General features: G+C 47.1%; 1 protein-coding gene across 4 annotated transcripts in view; it reads right to left on the minus strand.

The window, feature by feature from the left end:
* canx (calnexin) overlaps positions 1 to 15,147 on the minus strand; it is a 49,152-nt gene extending 34,005 nt beyond the window's left edge. Inside the window, exon 1 of one of the 4 annotated variants that reach the window (XM_078231792.1) lies at positions 15,064 to 15,147. The gene's annotated coding sequence lies outside the window, so the exon portion shown is untranslated. Of the gene's footprint in view, positions 1 to 15,004; positions 15,028 to 15,059 lie in introns of those variants that run through there. The other 3 variants (XM_078231793.1, XM_078231795.1, XM_078231794.1) reach the window with 3 other exon arrangements.
* Between the last annotated feature and the right edge of the window lie 1,476 nt (positions 15,148 to 16,623).

Consider the following 16,623-nt stretch of genomic DNA (forward strand, 5'->3'; position numbering starts at 1 on the left):
AGTGTTTCCAGAAGTTTCGGATTCCGATAAGAGACTGTTAACAAGAATCAGAGCCCATGGAATTGGGAGGAAACCTACCAGTTGGATAGGGAAATAGCTCAGAGGTAGAAGAGAGCAGGGATAATGATGTGCATTTTAACTGGCAAGATGTGACTTGTGGTATCTCCTGGGATCAGCACTGAGGTCACACTTTTTCACACCTTATACAAAACGTGCATGAAGGAATAGAGAAAACAAAGAACAAAGAACAGTACAGCACAGAAACAGGCCCTTCGGCCCACCAAGTCTGCGCCGATCACCTTGTCCTATCTCGACCAATTGTCTGTATCCCTCTATTCCCCACCTGTTCAGATCTCTATCCAGATAAATCTTAAGTGTTACTAACAAGTCTGCCTCAACCATCTCACTTGGCAGTGCATTCCAAGACCCCACCACCCTCTGTAAAAAAAGACTTCCCCCGCACATCTCCACTGAACCTCTCCCCCCTTACCTTGAATTTGTGCCCTCTTGCAATTGTCATTTCTGCCCCGAATTTTACAAATGAGGGGTACAGATAAGGAGAACCATATATCCAAGTTAGCTGGCACACTGGGAACAGAAAATTGCAAAGAGTGGGCAAAGCTATGGCCACTTGTGGAGTTCAGTGTGGGTCACCACGTTGGAAGCAAGGAGGATTGACTGAAATATTTTCCTAAATGCACTAAAGCTCAGAAATTGTGGAAGAACAAGAGAGATTTACTGATCCAAATTGAGAAATTAAACAGGTAGTGGATAAATACAAATCTAAAGGACTAAATGCAATGTTGGCCTTTAACCCTGGAGGGTTAGAATATTGTTACATTAAACTCTGGTAAGGGTCGATCTAGTGCACAGCATTCAGGGCTATTTGACAGGGTAAACAGAGAAACTACATATTCTAATGCAGAATCTTAAAAATAAAGCTAGGCCCTTCAGAGTGGTGTTGTTAGGATGCACTTCTTCACAATTTAGGGTGGCAGAAATCATAATTTCCTTCAATATATCAGGTCAGCCTTCAGCCAACTGAGGAAACGATTACTTGAGGATCAGGATCTCAAACCAGAGACTAAGCTCATGGATTACTGGGCAACAGTGAACCCTACGCTGTTACACACTCCAAAGACATGGGACAACCTACAGCAAACACCTCAAAGCACTGGAGAAGTACCATCAGCAGTGTCAATGCAAGATCCTCCAAAACCAATGACAAGAAAAGGTGATCCAACAGCAGCACCCTCTCCCAAGCCAACTTGCTCAGCGTCTACACCCTAATCACTCAAAAACAGCTCTATGGGTAAGACATGTCCTCATATGCCGGAGACTCCCAAAGCAACTACTCTAATGGAACTCTATTGCAGCAGGAGACTTGGTGGGGCACAGGGCAAATGCTTTAGAGATGTCTGTGATGTCCGCAAACCATCCTGGAAGAGGTCAAACACCCCACCAACCCATGAGAATCTATGGCCTGAGACCAAAGGCGGTTTCTATGGGAAGGCACAGAGGAGATTTTGTCAGGAAGGTGAAGTGGAGGCACGGAGAGAATGCATGAACCTCCAAACAACTCATCCACCCAACCCTTGATGCACCATCAGCTCCACATGTGGCAGAGGCTGCAGATCACTTATCGACCAGTTCAGAACCTATCAGACCAGAGAGGAAGCAAGCAATCTCGATCCTGAGGGACTGACCAAGATGGAATGGAAATCCAAAACTCTATCCCAAAAAGCTACCAACATTCCATCAATAGTACGGAAGACTTTTACTCCAGAGGTAGCCATGCCCTGGAGCAGAAGCCTTCAGTTCTACCGCAAGAATGTTACCAGAGCCCATAGCCTTTGCAGTATCCAGTGTGTTTAGCTACATCTCATTACCTGGAGTGAACACAGGCTGAAGACTGGCACTTGTGATGCTGGGGACCTATGGAGGAGGCCAAGATGGAGCAGCCACTCGGCACTTCTGACTGAAGATTGTAGTGAATGCTTCAACCTTACTTTTGCACGATGTGATTTATTACTGTCACTTGTATTGAGATAGTGTAAAAAGTATGGTTTTTTTTTTTTACACACTATACAGACAAAACATACCATTCATAGAGTACATAGAGAAGGAAAAGAGAGGGTGCAGAATATAGTATCACAGTTACAGATATGGTGAAGAGAAAGATCAGCTTAATATATGATAGGTCCATTCAGATGGCAGCAGGGAAGAAGCTATTCTGGAGTCAGTTGGTTTGTGTTCAGACTTTTGTATCTTTTTCCCCAATGGAAGAAGGTGGGAGAGTGTATGTCCAGTGCTGACCACTGTGCCACCGTGTTACAGGTAGGGTGAAATGTAAGATTAGTTTAATAAGTGATAGGACCATTCAAAAGTTTGATGACAGCAGGGAAGAAGCCGTTCTTGAGTCTGTTGGTACATGTTTTCAGATTCTTGCATTTTTTTCCCCCCGACGGAAGGTGGTGGAAGATAGTATGCCTGGGGTCCTTGATTCTGCTGGCTGCTTTCCTGAGGCAGCAGGAAGTGTAGACACAGTCAATGGATGGGAGGCTGGTTTGTGTCATGGATTGGGCTACATTCACAACTCTTTGTAGTTTCTTGCAGTCTTGGTCGGAGCAGGAGCCATACCAAACTGTGATGCATCCTGAAAGGATGGTAAAGATATTTCTATGCATCTGTAAAGATTGGCGAGGGTCGTACTCTTCCATCATTGAGAACTGGGATATTCATGGAGCCTCCTCCTCTTCCAATTAGCTGGTTAGATTATCTTCTGTGGACCTCAGGTAGTCTAGTCTACAGCCCAAAACAGGCCTGTGAAATAATCATGGGCACACAGCACAAAAAGATGGTTACAGGGAATAAAAGAGGCCACTGACAGTCGGATTTGAAGCAATTTGGCACTGACTTGTGCTAAACTTAGAGTACAACAACTCGACATTCCCAATGCAATCACTGAGGGACTGCTGCACTGGAGGAGACATCTTTCAGATGCGATGTTAAACCAAGGCCCCAACAGCCATCCAAGGAGGATGCAAACAATCCCACGGCCATTATGAGTAGGGCGGTTCTATCCAGCCTCCTGGACCCATATTTATCCCTCAACCAACAAAATCTTGAAAGAGATTATTTAGTACTTTAACATTGGCGCTTGTGTGGTCTCCACACAAATCGTTTGCCAACTTTTCTGCACTACAGCACGAGTACACTTCAAAAGACTTTGTTTGGCAGTAAAGCACAGAGGTAGAGATTGTGAAAAGTGCAGTAGAAATGCAAATCAGGATTTTCTGGCACTCTGAGGCTTTTGTCTCAATTCACCAATAAGGCCAACATTTATTGCTCATTCCCCAATTTCTCTCGAGAAAGCATTGAACCTTCTTGAATCGCTGTTGTTCATGTGGTGGCAAAGCTACACCTACGGTGCTGTCAGCAAGTTTCAGGATTGTGACCCAGTGACAGTGAAGAGTTCCAATTCAACTTGCTGTTCAAGTTGGAGGGTAACTTGAAAGCAGTGGTGTTCCCATCCATCTGCTACTAGTCACTCTAGGTGACAGAGGTCATATTTCTGGAAGTTGAAGTCTTAACAAGTTGAAAAGCACCCTTTACCAGCACACACTGCTGCCAGTGTGCTGGTCGTGGATGTCTTTCTATTCTTTGACGGGATATCGGTGTCGCTGGCTAGCCAGCATCTTTTATCACCCATCACTAATTGCCCATGAGATGGTGGTGGTGAAGTGCCTTCTTGAACCGCTGTAGTCCATGTGTGGTGAGGGAGGGAGTTTCAAGCTTTTGATCCAGTGACAGTGAAGGAACAGCGATATATTTCCAAGTCAGGATGGCGAGTGACTTAGAGGGGAACATCCAGGTCAGAGAGTCAGAGGTTTACAGATGGAAACAGGCCCTTCGGCCCAACTTGTCCATGCCACCCTTTCTTTTAAACCCTGAAGCTAGTCCCAATTGCCCACATTTGGCCCATATCCCTCTATACCCATCTTACCCATGTAACTGTCCAAGTGCTTTTTAAAACACAAAATTGTACCCGCCTCTACTACTACCTCTGGTGGTTGCGTTGCATGCATTTGCTGTCCTTGTCCATCTAGGTCAGGTGTTTGGAAGGCGAAGGAACCTTGGTGAGTTGGGTTCCAGTGAAGTGAACTTTGTCCTGGTTGGTGCCAAGACTTTGTTGGATTTGTACTCGTCCAGGCAAGTGGAGAGTAGTCCCAAATGTTCCTGGTGTCATGTGGATGTGGAAAGGTTCTGGGGATTGAAGAGGTGAGATACTCTGCACAGAATTCCCAGCCACTGATCTGATCCCATAGCTCCTGTATTATTGTGGTTAGTCTTTGACTGGATCTGCTCCTGGTATGTCCTCCTGCACTCTACTGAACTCGAGTTGATCTCCAGATTTAATGGTAAAGGCATTAAGGCAAGGGATATGCTGAATCAGGAGGTTACAATACTCTCTTCACAAAGGAGGACACATAACGTGCCAGAAATGTTGGGGAACACAGGGTTTAATGAGGGGCAGGCACTAAGGGAATCATCATTAGGGCGGTACGGTCGCACAGTGGTTAGCACAGCTGCTTCACAGCTCCAGGGACCTGGGTTCAATTCCCGGCTTGGGTCACTGTCTGTGTGGAGTTTGCACATTCTCCTCGTGTCTGCGTGGGTTTCCTCCGGGTGCTCCGGTTTCCTCCCACAGTCCAAAGATGCGCGGATTAGGTTGATTGGCCATGCTAAAAATTGTCCCTTAGAGTCCTGAAATGCATAGGTTAGAGGGATTAGCGGGTAAATATGTAGGGATATGGGGGTAGGGCCTGGGTGGGATTGTGGTCAGTGCAGACTTGATGGGCCGAATGGCCTCCTTCTGCACTGTAGGGTTTCTATGATTTCTGTGATTATTAGCAAGAGAAATGGTGTTCCAGAAATTGATGTAACTGAAGGCCAATAATTTACATTCCAAAGTACTTAAGTTGTCTTAGAAATAGTGGATGCATTGGTGGTCATCTTCCAAGACTCTAGAACAGTAACTACCCTCCAAACTGCAAAAGTTTATTTATTAGTCACACGTGAGGCTTACATTAACACTGCAATGAAGTCACTGTGAAATTCGCCTCGTCGCCACATATGGCACCTGTTCAGGTCAATGCACCCTAACCAGCACATCTTTCAGAACGTGGGAGGAAACCAGAGCACCCGGAGGAAACCCACGCAGACACGGGGAGAACGTGCAAACTCCACACAGACAGTGACCCAATCTGGGAATCGAATCCTGGTCCCTGGCACTGTGAGGCAGCAGTTCTAACCACTGTGCCACCGTGCTGCAGGAAATGTAACCCCACTATTTAAGAAAAGGAGGGAGAGAGAAAACACAATTATAGACCAGTCAGTCTGACATCAGTAGTGGGGAAAATTCTGGAGTCCATCATTATAACAGAGCACTTGGAAAATAGTGGTAGAATCGGACAGCGTCAGCATGGATTTACAAAAGGGAAATCATGGACAGATCCACTGCAATTGTTCAAGGATGTAACTAGGAGAGCTGACAAGGGGAAGCCAGTGGATGTGGTTTATTTGGACTTTCAAAAGGCTTCCGACAAAGTCCCACATAAGTGATATGTATGTAAAATGGAAGTGCAGATGGCACAAAGCTGGGTGGAGGATGAGCTGTGATGAGAAGGCACAGATGTTTCAGTGTGATTTGGACAAGCTAAGTGAGTGGGCAAATGCATTGTAGATACAGTATAATGTGGATATATGCGAGGTCATCCACTTTGGTAGCAAAAACAGAAAGCAAATGATTGTGAAGGGGAATGTGCAACAACACCTAGGTGTCCTGGTACACCAGTCACCAAAGGCAAGCATGCAGGTGGTTAAAAAAGGCAAATGGTATGTTGGCCTTCATAGCAAGAGAATTCAAGTACAGGAGCAGGGATGTCTTGCTGCAATTATACAGGGCCTTGGTGAGACCACATCTGGAATAGCGTGTGCAGTTTTGGTCTCCTTATCTGAGGAAGGATATTCTTGCTCTAGAGGGAGTGCGAAGATGATTTACCAGATTGATTCCTGGGATGGCAGGACTATCATACGAGGGCAGGAATGGGTTAGGATTATATTCGCTGGAGTTCAGAAGAATGAGGGGGCAATCTCAGAAATCTATATTCGAATAGGACTAAAGGTAGTTGCAGGAAGGATGTTTTCAATGGTGGGCATTTCCAGAACTAGGGGTCATAGTCTAAGAATACGGGGTAAACCTATTAGGACTGAGGTGAGGAGAAATTTCTTCACCCAGAGAATGGTGAGCCTGTGGAACTTGATACCACAGAAAGTAGTTGAGGACAAAACATTGCATGTTTTCAAGGAGTTAGATATAGCTCTTGGGGCGATGGGGCTCGTGAGATCAGGATATTCATTTAGATGATCAGCTATGATCATAACGAATAGCATGCTCTAAGGGCCGAATGGCCTACTCCTGCTCCTATTTTATGTTCGTAATGTATATGATCTAGCAGTTGAGTTAGATCAATTCTGAATCCATCTTATTTAACCCACTGTTGCTGCCTCACAATTCAATAGAGAAGACAGGACTGTATCTCCACAAGGACTGTGTGATGGTCATCCCTACCAATACTGGCATGGACAGCTGTATCTATGACAGTAGATTGGTGAGAAGAATGTCAAGTAGGCTTTTCCTCTTGCGTTGGTTCTCTGCTCTCATGGCTGTGTCCTGTAAGACATGGCCAGCTCGGTGAGTAGCGGTGCTACAGACAAAGAGCAAGGGAGATACTGGTGTCTCTTTCCACTTCAGGCACCATTTCCCAGAATTAGCAATCCTCATCTTCAGAAGCAGAGAAAAATCAAAATACTGGCCAGGACTCGAACCAATGTCTTCACATCCCAAGTGAGAGAAACCTCAGCTATAAATTCCAGCTCTGGGTGTATTATGTTCAGGTCACCCAGTGAAAACAATGAACAAGAGATTGATCCCTGGGACACACCTCTCATTGTCATTGCCCTGGAGCTTAGCGCCAGCCAAAAAAGTGTTAGGGATTTGAAAATAAATCCGAATCCAATAGGACACAAGGATATTCAGAGGAAGATAAATCTTGCTTCTACATACCCCTCCTTTTCTGCCTAGACCACATCAGCTTCAGAGCAGTCTTGAAACCTGCTCATTGGCAAGAACACTAATGCTACCAAATGGTTGAGTAGGTCACCTCATGGTAGCTTTCATGGCCATTTTCCCCTCTGCTAAAGGGCATTTTAAAAGGTGTCGGCTACGGCTCAAGTCAGTAACACACACACCTCTGAACATAAAGGTCATGTGTTCAAGTCTTACTCCTGAAATTGAGCACAAGGAAAACCAAGGTCAACACAGTACAGGACTAAGGGAACGCTGTACTGTCAGAAGTGCCGTCTTGCTGAATTTAAACTGAGGCCGTGTTTTCCCCCTCAGGTAGATGTAGAAGATTCCATGGCACCATTTTGAAGAAGAGGAGAGTTGTCTACAGTGTCCCAGCGAATATTTATCTCTCAAATCAACCTCACAAAAGGGTACATCACATCATAACAGTGCGCACAAATTGCCTGCCCTGTTTCCTACATTAGTGACTAAACATCCAAAATACTTCACTGGCTATAAAGCACTTTTGAGATTGTCAATGACTGTGAAAGATGCTGGATAAATGCATATTTGGTTTTTTTGCTGACAGACATAATGCCACAGTTGCGATGAGGTGCAATATCGTAGGGGTGACAGAAATAAGGGGCAGCTTACATCACACCATTTTGGACAGTATGGTTAAATATGGTACGGTGGCACAGTGGTTAGCATTGCTGCCTCACAGCGCCAGGGACCCAGGTTCAATTGCGACCTCAGGTCACTGTCTGGAGTGGAGTTTGCACGTTCTCCCCATGCCTGCGGTGGTTTCCTCCGGGTGCTCCGGTTTCCTCCCACAGTCCAAAGATGTGCGCGTTAGGTTGATTGGCCATGATAAATTGCCACTTAATGTCGGGCGATTAGGAGGGTAAATATGTGGAGTTACAGGAATAGGGCCTGGGTGGGATTGTGGTCACTGCAGACTCGATGGGCCAAATGGCCTCCTCCTGCACTGTAGGGATTCTATGAGGACAGATAGATCTGTATTTATATCATACAGCAGAAAGACAGCTATTCAGCCCACCGTGCCTGCGCTGCCTTCTTGAAAGAGCAAGTGAATTAATCCCACTCTCTTGGCGCTCTCTCAACTGCATTCCAAATAAGCATTTACCCAATTCCCTTTTGAAAATTACAGTAAGTCTGCTTCCACCATTCTTTCATGCAATGCATTCCAGATTACAAATCACTGCATTCAAATCAAACTCAATTCACTTCCCCTCCTCGTCAATTACCTTTACAATCACTGAATTCTGACCACTGACCCTCACTTCCAAAAGGTAAAGATTTGCAGGGTTGTAAGGAAAGCAAGGCCAGTGGAACTAATTGCAAAGCGCTTTCAAAAACAGTACAAATACACAAAAGGATGAATGGCCTGTGCTGCACAGATTCCGTGATAAGGAAACTGGCAGTGAGCCATCTTCAATCGCAAGCGGCAAATGAGGAATTCCACATGTGGGAAATAACTCATGTTGCAAGAACAGTAATTCTGAAACTGGTGGAACAAAATTGTGCAATGAAGGTGTAAATCAGAGGCAGTAAAAAACATGTATGAGGTGATAGGGTAGGGTGCGCAGATATTCTGGGCCATGTCGATATCAAAAAGGACGTCTTACAAAGCATTAAAGTAGATAAGTCCCCAGGGCCTGGTGGGATCTAAACCAGAATACTGAGGGAGGCAAGAGCAGAAATTGCTGGGGCCTTGACAGAAATATTTGTATCCGCGTTGGCTACAAGTGACGTTCCAGAGGACTGGAGAATAGGCAATGCTGTTCCATTGTTTAAGAAGGGCAGCAAGGATAATCCAGGCAATTATAGGCCAGTGAGCCTTACATCAGTGGTAGGGAAATTATTGGAAAAGATTCACTCCCATTTGGAAACAAATGGACTTAGTGATAGGCATCATGGTTTTGTGAAGGGGAAGTCATGCCTCACTAACTTGGTTGAGTTTTCAAGGAAGTGACAAAGATGATAGATGAGGGAAAGGCAGTGGATGTTGTATACATGGACTTCAGTAAAGCCTTTGACAAGGTACCTCATGATAGACTGGTAGGAAAGGTGAAGTCACACAGGATCAGAGGAGAGCTGGCAAGATGGATACAGAACTGGCTTGGCCACAGGAGAGAGTAGCAGTAGAGGGGTGATTTTCTGAATGGAAGGCTGTGACTAGCGGTATTCCACAGGGATCAGTCCGGGGACCTTTGTTGTTGTAGTACATATAAAATGATTGGGAAGGAAATGTAGCTGGTCTAATTAATAAGTTCGCAGACGACACAAAAATTGGTGGAGTTGCAGATAATGAAGAGGATTGTTCAAGGATACAGCAAGATATAGACCAGTTGGAGACTTGGGCAAAGAAATGGCAGATGGCCTTTAATCCAGACAAATGTAATGCATTTTGGGAGGGCCAACACATGTAGGAATTATACAGTAAATGGTAAAACCCTTGGGAGCTTTGACAGGCAGAGAGATCTGGGGTGTACATGTCCACAGATCACTGAAAGTGGCAACACAGATAGATAAGATAGTCAAGAAGGCATACAAAACGCTTGCCTTCATCGGTTGGGGCACCGAGTATAAAAATTGGCAGGTCATACTGCAGCTGCACAGAACCTTAGTTAGGCCTCATTTGGAATATTGTGTACAATTCTGGTTGCTACACTACCAGAAGGATGTGGATGCGGATGCTTTGGAGAGGGTAACAGAGAGGTTTACCAGGATGTTGCCTGGTCTGGAGAGTATTAGCTAGGAGGAGAGGTTGGGTAAACTCGGTTCGTTCTCACTAGAACGACAGAGGTTGAGGGGTGACGTGATAGAGGTTTACGAGATTATGAGTGACATGGACAGAGTGGATAGTCAGATGCTCTTTCCTAGGGTAGAAAAGTCAAGTACCATGGGACATAGGTTTAAAATGAGAGGAGATGCGAGAGGCAAGGTGTTTTTTTTTTTTACACAGAGGGTGGTGAATGTCTGGAACGTGCTGCCCGGGGAGGTGGTGGGAGCAGGTACAATAGCAGCATTTAAGGGGCATCTAGATGAATACACGAATAGAACGGGAATGGACGGATACGGAGTCCGTAAATGCATACGGTTTTAGTTTAGGCAGGCATCATGATCGACACAGGCTTGGAGGGCCGAATGGCCTGTTCCTGTGCTGTACTGTTCTTGGTTCTTTGTATTGTTTACCTTCAGAACAAAAGCAACAAATCATAACTGGGACCAGCTACTGTGAAAATCCCCTAGTCGCCACACTCCGGCACCTCTTCAGGTACACTGAGGGAGAATTTAGCATGGCCTAATTTAGTGCACCTAACCATCATGTCTTCTGAGACTGTGGGAGGAAACCGGAGCACCCGGGAGGAAACCCATGCAGACACGGGGAGAACATGCAGACTCCGCGCAGACAGTGACCGAAGCCGGGAATCGAACCGGACTCCCAGGCGCTGTGAGGCAGCAGTGCTAACCACTGTGCCATCCAGTGAATGAACCTGGCTAGTTGTGATCGAATGCCTGAAGAAACTGCCCCTAGATCATTGGTGGGCAACCTGCAGCCCGGGGCTCAACTGGGTTCTGAGTGCAGCCCACAAGACATTCTGTTGACCGTTGCCACATTCTGCTGATTTCCATCGGCCTAGATTGAAGTGATTCGCGCGTAAAGGGCAAGTCAGGCGAGGTGCGTGCCGATTGCTCTCAACATTGACTGAGAGCTGTGCGCTTACTCTGCGTCCAAAGCATAAATATTTACTTTGTTTATACCATTTGAAGCTGATGACAGTTCTATTAATATATGAACAATTAAGCATTTTCTATAACTTATGAAATATTCAGCATGTATTAGATATATTCAATCTTATTCAAGGGGTCACAGTTCGTGAACAAGCCCAATTTCAACCTTGCAGCCCATTAAGGAGGGTCATCGTGCGACCCACTCACTAGCCGAGGTTGCCTATCACTGTCCCGGTGCAACGTAATGGTTTTGTTACAAAAGCTACAAAATATCAGCATCATACATCAACAGGGACTAAGTTTCCATCCACATTCTTTACCCTGTACTTCACAGATACAGTAAGAAGTCTCACAACACCAGGTTAAAGTCCAACAGGTTTATTTGGTAGCAAATACCATAAGCTTATGGTATTTGCTACCAAATAAACCTGTTGGACTTTAACCTGGTGTTGTGAGACTTCTTACTGTGCTTACCCCAGTCCAACGCTGGCATCTCCACATCATGACTTCACAGATACAGCAGCTGCTGGAACCAGTTTGGGAGCCTCAGCAGCGTATATGATAATTCATGGATGCTTCCCATCCTCTTCAACTGTTGGTAGAACACATTTTCTCAGCACAGCAGGAAGGGCACCTGTCACCCCACACAGCTAGGAATAGTGACCTGGAATGGGAACACGTTGCTTTCTCCTCGCAGCCTGTCCCAGGTCTAACCGTGTTGGCCAGGAGGCCGAAATCAGGACAGGTCAACACTGGGTACCAAACTCAAGAATTTTCTAAACTATGAGGGCTCATGTGGAACAAACACCGGCATTGTCCAGTTGGGCCCAATGGCCTGCTCCTGTGCTGGAAATACTTTGTCATGGGAAACACATCTGCCAACGCAACCAGATGTTCGAGGGGTCAGAGACTGCTGCAACATGGTTGCTAACGATGATGAGGGGGTCAGATTCTCATCTAACTCTTCACAGCCTTTAGAAAAGGAAAACTGCATCACAACTTCTGGACTTTTCAAAATGTTTCACAGCCAATTAGTAACTTTTTAAGTATGTTCAGTGTTGTAACGTAGGGAATGTGGCAACCAGTTTGCAAACAGCAAACTACCACAAAACAGCAATGTGGTAAAACCAGATAACCTGTTTTAATGATGTTGGTTTAGGGATAAATATTGACCCAGGTCAGTGGGAAGAACTTTCCTGCTCTTCATAATGCTGCCGTGAGATCCTTACGCCCACCGGAGCAGGCATTCAGGGTCACAGTTTAGCACCTCATCTGAAAAGACAGAACCTCCTTCAGGGTGTTTTTTTTAAAATCCATTAATGGGATGTGGGCGTCACTGACTAGGACAGCATTCATTGCCCATCCCTCATTGCCCTCGAGACGGTGGTGGTGAACGGTCTTCTTGAACCGCTACAGTCCATGTGGTGCACTGCACTCCTTCCATGTAGCGCGGGAGGTGTCAGCCTGGTTCATGCGCTCAAGTCTCTAAAGTAGGACTGAATCAGCTGACTCGGAGGAGAGTGTGCCACCCACTGAACCACAGCTGAAACATCCACTAAAACTGAAGTCCCATGTTCTCCTGTTTAACATCTCATCCAAACGGTAAATCTTATGATGCCACTTATAAAGCTTCAACTCTCCAGTGACAAGTCAGCCAAAAAGCCTCACCAGGAACTGGGGGGAGTGGCCTCTGGCCACCCCATCCCCTCATGGCTATGCTCCCGTCAGTTAGATCATGACTGAGCTATATTTTAATTCTATCGACCCACCTAGCTTCCCTAATCCACTGACAACATTCAAAACAAAAGTTTACCACACCGCATCCATTCCACCAAACAAAATGGCTCCTCTTCATCAAATCCTTTAATCATCTTAAGCGTCTCAGTAAGAAGGAACACCAGCTGAATAGATGCAACTCGTCCTCATAACCATTTTAGCACCAGTTAATCTCAACTCCCATTTGTTCCTTGCAGCAACCAGTTCCACTGCTTCAAATCCCAAAAATAAAAATCAGGATGAAAAAGCTCCGTCCTCTGAAATTTTAAGTGCACAACAGCCTCAATCTCCTCCTGCCAGCAATTATTGCCTTATGTTGATAGTAATTCAGAACCCAACAGACGATAGCTTGCCACTAATTGCCAATGTCAGTCATAACAAAATGATGGCTTGGGCGTCAAATGCTGATTCATTGTGTTCCTCGAAGAGAGCTGAACCAGCTGAGGCTGAGATCACATCATGTACAAGTGGTAGATATCAAGTAATAGTAAGTCATGAATTCTGTGGACCTCTGGACAAGTTTTGATCATGATGCGGAGATGCCGGTGTTGGACTGGGGTAAGCACAGTAAGAAGTCTCACAACAGCAGGTGTTGTGAGACTTCTTATTGTGCTTACCCCAAGTTTTGATCGTCATGGGTAAATCAGAAATCCATTTTTCATTCTCTCCATCTAAATGTCTTTTTTCTCCCTGTTTCCAGGAGATTCCATAGCACCGAGGTTAACTGGACCGCCTCACGCATGAAGCAACTTGTTTCATACAGAGCCTTCAATGCGGTACAACATCTCACCAGATGCATTATCAGATAACATGCACCATGGAACCATAGAAACCCTACAGTGCCGAAGGAGGCCATTCGGCCCATTGAGTCTGCACCAACAACAATCCAACCCAGCCCCTATCCCCACACATTTACCCCGCTGATCCCTCTAAGCTACACATCCTGGGACACTAAGGTGCACTTTAGCATGGCCAATCAACCTAACTCACACATCTTTGGACTGTGGGAGGAAACTGGAGCAAACCCATGCAGACACGGGGAGAACATGCAGACTCGGGGAGAACATGCAGACTCCACACAGACAGCGACCCAAGCCGGGAATCAAACCCAGATCCCTGGAGCTGAGGCAGCAGTGCGAACCACTGTGCCAGTGTGCCACCCCAGATGTAAAAGACCCCACCACACTACTCCAAGGAGATCCCCCACTGGTAACCTTCCCTCAACCAATTTTAAAAAAAACACTGACCAGCCACAAGGAAATATTGGGATTGGATTTTTGATACTCACCTCAAGCACATTTACATACAGGTCATGTCTCCTGGATAGCAGCTATGGCTCAGTGATTATCACTCAAGTCAGGTTTAAGCCCCACACCACAGAGATTTGAGTATAAAGTGTGGCGCACTGTTGAAGGTGTATTCTTTAAAAAAGGTATTTTAAACCCAGACCCAGTCTGGTCTCCCGGGTGGAGGTGGAAAAGACCCCACCGCACTACATCAAGAAGTCACCCCCCCCCCCCCCAAACTTAAAATGCTGATCAGAATGTATCTGGATTACTGTGCACAATTTGCCTTCCATATTTCAAGTGACTACACTTCAAATCTGCTTCATTTGCCACATGTTGGGACTACCTTCCTGAGATTATTACATGGATTTATATCCTTCCTTGTTACACAAACAGCACATTTTGTAACACTGAATTCATTCAATTGCACGCAATTAAACTTGTTCCAGAGGCTGAGGGGAACTATGACAACTGCTTCCAGAAAATACGACAGGGCACATGGAGAAAAATGAAGCCAGGACAAGACAACGACTGCAGGAAAGGGCAATGGAGGAATGTTGTACTGAAGCCTTAATCCAGACTGTGACTTTAACCTCTCCCCTAATCAGGGTATTAAAGTCAGTCAGACACCCCCAGCAGTGAGCTGCTGGGCCCTGGTGCCGTGATTCTGCACATTTGCTGTAAAACAAGGAGAGTCACGTGAAAAGCGGAATTGATGGCCGGGAGATGCAGGCCCGAGAGGCGGACAACCGGAGATGGAGCCCTCGGCCTTTGACCCCTGCACACACCCCACCCCGAGCGGGATTGTCAGGGAGCCCGAGCTTCGGCACATCGGGCAGCAGGGGATGCGGGAGGGGGGAAGCAGCACAGTAAAGCCCGGCGCATCATTGGAGCCACATTGGTGGCGGCGCCTGACTCAGGCTGGCCTCACTGAGCCGGGCGCGGGGGGAACCACAATGTATCCGCCGCCAATAACAATGTATCCATTTCCAATCGAGGGACCCCCCCCAAACTGCAACATAGTTTCAGGCCGCCGCCCTCACACACACACACACACGGGGAAAGGTTACAAAGTATCGGCCAGCTCGCGCCGCGCACAATCTTACTCACGCTCCGCTCCTCAGCGCCCAGGAACTGCGCCGCTCACACCGCCTGTAGCTCGCGCCGCCCCCCCGCTGATTGGGCCACGCCGCGCCGGCCCCGCGCTCCCATTGGCCGAGTTCCCCGTCACTCCCGGCGCCCCGCCCTCCCCGCCGCGCCGGCTTCCCTCGTGGAGCCCCCTGATTGGCGGGGCCGGGACCAGGAAGTGGGCGCTGATTGGCGGGAGGCGGGGCAGCTGCTGGGGGGGGGGAGACACGTGGCCGCCAGCCAGAGGCGGGAGAGTGGGGGAGGGGAGGCAGGTGGATGTATCAATGGGAGTGGCACCCTCAGGGGGCACTGCCATGGCTCTAAGGGCCCTGGGAACAGCTCTGCTATGGAAATTCATGGAAAACATTCTGAATGAATCTCCCCTTGGAGAGGCAAGGATTAATCAAGGATAGTCAGCATGGCTTTTTCCCAACCGAAGAAGGTGGGAGAGAGAATGTCCCGGCTGCGTGCCTGGGGATCCTCGATTATGCCGGATTATGCCTGTGATTTGTCAGGCAGAGATCACAGTAAGAAGTCTCACAACGCCAGGTTAAAGTCCAACAGGTTTATTTGGTAGCATAAGCTTTCAGAGCGCTCCTTCTTCATCAGGAGAGTGAGCAGAGCTCTGAAAGCTCATGATACCAAATAAACCTGTTGGACTTTAACCTGGCGTTGTGCCAGGTTACTGTGCCCACCCCAGTCCAACACCAGCATCTCCACACTGCAATGAAGTTACTGTGAAAATCCCCTAGTCGCCACACTCCAGCACCTGTTCAGGTACACTGAAGGAGAATTTAGCATGGCCAATGCACCTAACTTTCGGACTGTGGGAGGAAACCCACACAGACACGGGGAGAATGTGCAGACTCCGTACAGACATTGACCCGAGCTGGGAATTGAACCTTGGTCCCTGGTTCTGTGAGGCAGCAGTGCTAACCACTGTGCCACCGTGCCTCACAGTAGATGAGAGCAGTGAAGTTGATGCAGGACAGTATTTTCAGAAAAAAATGACAAAGGGCATGATCTTACGAAAAAGTTCTAAGTCAAAAAAGTCAGAAAATGGGAGAGTTTCAAACCGGTTTTTTTGGGCAATTTTGAAAATGCAATCTTATCACACTGTCAATTTTTGATCAGAAATGCGATTCTCACCAGTTGGGGTGGAGCCAAAGCACATTGCTGAAGCCAGCTGAAGACTGCTCAGGGCACCATTGCGCGAGTGCCCCAATCTCCCAGTGAACTGGGAGAACTCTTGCCACCACCCCCCCACCTCCACGGACATCACCCCCACCCTATAATTGGCGGCAGTGTAACCACCCACCAACCATGGCAACACGGGTCGCTGGCATCAGGGCATCGGGACCCTCCCGATGAGTCCCCCATCATGACCCTGTCCATGGCCCACCCTGCCCATTCTCCCTTTGCTAATGTTCACCCCATCTACCAACCACCACCTGTGCCGGTCTCCCACCCCTTTCAATCACCCCATTTGCCGATCACCCCGTCTGCCACTCAGCCACTCTTGCATAATCCCCTGCTGATCAC

Source organism: Mustelus asterias, chromosome 16 (assembly GCF_964213995.1).
Source record: "Mustelus asterias chromosome 16, sMusAst1.hap1.1, whole genome shotgun sequence".
NCBI classification, from domain to species: domain Eukaryota; kingdom Metazoa; phylum Chordata; class Chondrichthyes; order Carcharhiniformes; family Triakidae; genus Mustelus; species Mustelus asterias.